The 4,553-nt window shown below is 40.8% G+C and overlaps 1 protein-coding gene across 1 annotated transcript in view; it reads right to left on the reverse strand.

Moving 5' to 3' along the window:
- Positions 1 to 4,553, reverse strand: part of LOC101845521 — a gene marked incomplete at its 3' end in the record, with an annotated part of 17,445 nt that overhangs the window by 4,080 nt on the left and 8,812 nt on the right.

Here is a 4,553-nt window from a genome sequence, read left to right on the forward strand (position 1 = left end):
GGCGCTTATTCTATACCTGAGAGTATTTCACATGTGAAATATAAGGATTTATTTTACCGGAAGTGCAAAGCTAAAACAACTCCGTGTATGATATATAGTATCTAAAAGAAACTTGAAAATGTCTTCCCCCAGTCATCATGCTAAAGCCTTGCACTCACCACTCGTGCAGCATACCAGTTGCTAAATGAATTCTGCATCATTTGACACATTAATTTTTTCTTTACGATAAGAGTCGCCCAAGACATGGTCACTCAGAAATAACCTTTAAAAAATCAAGCTTGGCAAAATTGTGTGAAATAAAAAAACCCTCAAAAGTGTGTTTGAGCGCGTATCAAAGATGGTTATAATAGTACTAGAGGTCGCAGCTGTGACGTCACCCATGTAAACCCACTATGGCTGTGCGGGCCCACTCAGCTCGCTTTATTGCCATTTTTGAGAGGATTAGAAACAGCGCTATCACGCTGCATGTCCCTCGCAACGGTTACGTTTTCATAGAGCTTGAACTCAGTTCAGCTTTTTTGTAAGTTCTTTTTGTTTGCTGTTGTTGTTTAACCATATAACATACACGCATACACAATACCGCACCTGCTGACCGATTTTGGGAGACATAAATGCACGTATATGTTGGCTACAAATGAACAGAGAGATATATAACATGAGGTATTGTGTGTTTTTCGCGGGTGGGGTAGGGGAGGGGCGGAGGGAGACAAAATGAGTATTTGAGTTTGTTAAGAAAAAGGGCGATTTCATACTTACAAAATGGATTGCTTTCATGACATGTTGTCTACACTCCCCTTCTACTGATGCAAAGCCTAGAATTCGTTATTGTCTCAAAATTAGCAATTAATTGTAGGCTGGGATACTGTAAATCACTCATCGTATGGATCCTGTGTGCACACCCAAATAGCGTTGTTTAATATCGGGCACAAATAATAACATTATTATACTGACAACATTTTAAAATGCAACATTTAGATAAATAGCCGGTTTACCTTAAACGTTCACAATATTTTCTAAAATTGGCGTTGATTGGCAATGGTGTTTGACTACACAACACCCCATCTTCCATGAACCCCTGCTGCTGCTGTTGCGCATGCTGTTTGGCATCGGTTCCACAAATGAGACAGAATATTACACCGGTATTATTTGTGGATATTTACGCTGGTTGGTTATATTCTCTCATCTCAACAACATCGACAGTGGTTCTTTTCCGTTCAACCAGCCTTGAAGGTGTGCTAAAGTTGCTACTGAAGCTTCTAGCAGCTTCTCAGTCATATTCCCAATTCCAGAGGGCCGATACGAGCACCTTGTTGTGGTTAGCGGTGCTAAATCTAGACATACTGTTTGAGCGACGCACAGAAAAGATTTCAATAAAACTATGTTTTTTGTTTTAACAAGGGATCATCAAGTCCATCTCATTCATTTTTCTGAATTTTACTCACCCATATGGTCATACGTGTAAAAGGCCGTGTTTGCATTATTTGGAGATTACCTGGCTTATTTAAATGTAAACAATCACAAAAATCCCTTTGAGTACATTTTGCGACAGATAAATCGCATGAAAAAGAGATCAACATCAAAAGACTTTGCAGAGTACTATTAACTCGTGATTGAAAAGTGTTGCTGTGCACAGACTGGCCTTTTATTCCTCTCCAGAATGGCGGCTGGCCCCTCAACTTTTACACTCGTGACGTCACAGCTAAGACCTCTCGTTCTATTTGTAACCTCTTTGGCGCCTATTGAGGTGCACCAACATTGGTAGAACGGACATGTATTGCACATTAAATTAAGGAAGAAATTTTGTATCAGCTATATATACAATATTTTATTACGATAGTTTGAAAGAGATCAGAAAACAGAACTGCCACAAATACCTGCGCTCATTAGTATTTTGTTTAGGAGACATTGTTTGGGTATTTTTAAAAATACGAACCCTTTGGGCTTGGGTTATGTTAAATTTTGGACATAATTATCTGTTATTTCATCCAAGAAGTCACAGAAAATAGTAAACAAAGCGTCTGAGCTCAAAACGAAATCAGTTTTCTTCAGTTGCTGTTTTACGGGGCTCCACATTATTTGTAGGATTCATATCGAGGCTATATATATACTGATGACAACTCTGTTGTTGGTATGATTTACTTTTCTAAGAATTGTCTAAAGCTGCTTTTCATGTGAGGGGGCACTTTGTCATGTACCGTACAAAGATGTCTACTTGAATGACACCGTGACAAACATAAGGATACGACATGACGTTCCAGCACTTGCGAGATGTAGTCAATTAAACAAAGCCTTCCATTGATTCTTTCATATGGGGTTTTGTTCATTCTAGCCAGGCCCAAGTTTTGGAGGTATTTGTAACTGCACTGGTTTTCCAATCCGTTTGAAAATGTAGTAAAACATTGTTCCTTTCTGAGACAATAATATTCTCCATTTATTTGATACTAGCAGGGTCCCCTTTCGCTGAAAGGAATGATTGGTGCATTAAGACCAGCTAAAAGTCATTGGCCTACTATATTTACACTCTACTAGAATGGAGTAAAAAATCTAGAGAGAAAAGTGACACATTATGTTTTCAAGTTGCCAAATATATATATATATATATAGATTGATTCTCTATTTTGCTTTCGTGGTTGTTCTCCATAATTTCAAAGATGTGGCACCAGTGCGCATGCTGATGAACGGAAACCTCACTTCTGTTTTTATTTTAATGAGACTGTGAAATTGAAACGTGGAAAGCAGTTTGCGTGGATTTTTAAAAATTAGGTCCTAGCCCAGTGGATGCTGTAGACTCAAAGGTATGGGTTAGGTAATAAGGGAGGAGTTTGTGCACAAAGCCTCCCAAATCCACTTTTATATATATAGATGCAATACATGTCCACCCCACCAATGTTAATACACTCAAATACAAGCACGAATACACTTATGTTTCTTTGATTTCAAGCAATTTTACCAAGCATGATTTTTAAAGATTATTTTTGAGCGACCATATTTATCTTGGGTGACTCTTATAGTAGATGAAAAATTAATGTGTGATTGAGAAGGGGAGGAAGTGGGCGGGGAGGAGTGGGAGGGTAGGGAAGTGAGTGGGGTGTGTGGGTTGAGGGGAGGAACGGGCGCAGAGTGGTGGGTGGGTAAGGGGAGTGGACTGAGTGGGTGAGGAAGAGTGGGTTGGTGGATGAGTGGAGGGGGAAGTGGAAGTGGAGGGTGGGGGGCAGGATTGGTATGTAGGGGATGACGGCAAGAGAGTTAACCACTTATACCTTCCTCCTCAAGACTAAAGAGAAATGAATCAGCACTCATTTTCGGCTCTTTCGTTTAGTGGTCACTTCATTACAAACAAAAAACAATAAGAGCTCACAAATGAAAAACAACGAGCACTTACAGAGAAAATAGTGCCAAAGACAAAGTGAGCTTCTTTATCCGTCCTCTTGTAACTCAGGGGCGGTGAAGGAACAAGAGCTCCCTGTCTCTAGCAAGTTTGATGGCCTGGCTGGGTGGGACATTGTATGTTCTCAGGGTATCCTTCACATCCTGAATCCAGGTCTTTCTCGGTCTTCCTCTTGCCTTGCACCCTGATACTTTCCTGTAGTAGGCTTTACTGGCAAACAGATTAGGTGCCATGCGTGTGAGATGTCCAAACCACCTGGTTGTTTGCATTCGAATGTAGTGGAGGACAGTTGTTGTTCCCACCATTTCTCTGATCTTTTTGTTTCTGACCATGTCCCGTCTGGTTTTGTTGACAGTTCTCCTTAAACATCTCATCTCGCTGGTGGTTATCTTACATTCCAGACTTTTGGTCAGGGTCCATTTGTGGTAGATCAAGGTGGGGATGAAGATACAATTAATTAGCTAGGCTTTGGTCTCAATGGGGATGTTGGGATGTTTGAGGAGTGGGGCAAGCTGGTAGCTGACGCTGTTAGCCTTTTGTTCTTTTGTCTCAATTTCTCTGTTGAAATGTCCTTCTTCTGAAAAGATGCTACCAAGATACTTGAACTCGCTGACTTGTTTCAGCGGATTTCCGTTGATGGGGATGTTAAGGTTGCCATGTGTTCAGCTGATTTTCATCGTCTCCGTTTTGCTTTTACTGATCTTCAAGTCGAGCTTTTCACATTGTGTGTCCAGCCTGTCTGTGTGCTCTTGACATTGCTCTTCTTTCTCATATTATGCCAGGCTTTGATCATCCTCAAACAGTATCTTGTTCAGGTTTATCGGGTTGGGGCTTGCTTCTGTTGTAATTTTGTCCATGTATATTATAAACAGTAGCGGTGATAACACACACCCTTGTTTCCCTCCAGATGACACGTCGAACCAGTCGGTGAGTCTGTTTTGGGTGCGGACTGTGCTCATACTGTTGGTACAGAAGGCTTTGATGTTGTCCAACAGTTGTCCCCTAATGCTGTACTCTTCAAGTGTCTGCCACAGTTTGTTTCTATCCACTCTATCAAACGCTTTTTCCTGGTCTACAAACTCAAGATTCATTTTTTTGTTTCAAGTGAGCACTGAACTAAAGAACAGTAATAGAGCGGTCTTTCCTCATAACTCCTCCCCCTCAT

Source organism: Aplysia californica, unplaced genomic scaffold, assembly GCF_000002075.1.
Source record: "Aplysia californica isolate F4 #8 unplaced genomic scaffold, AplCal3.0 scaffold01372, whole genome shotgun sequence".
NCBI lineage: Eukaryota > Metazoa > Mollusca > Gastropoda > Aplysiida > Aplysiidae > Aplysia > Aplysia californica.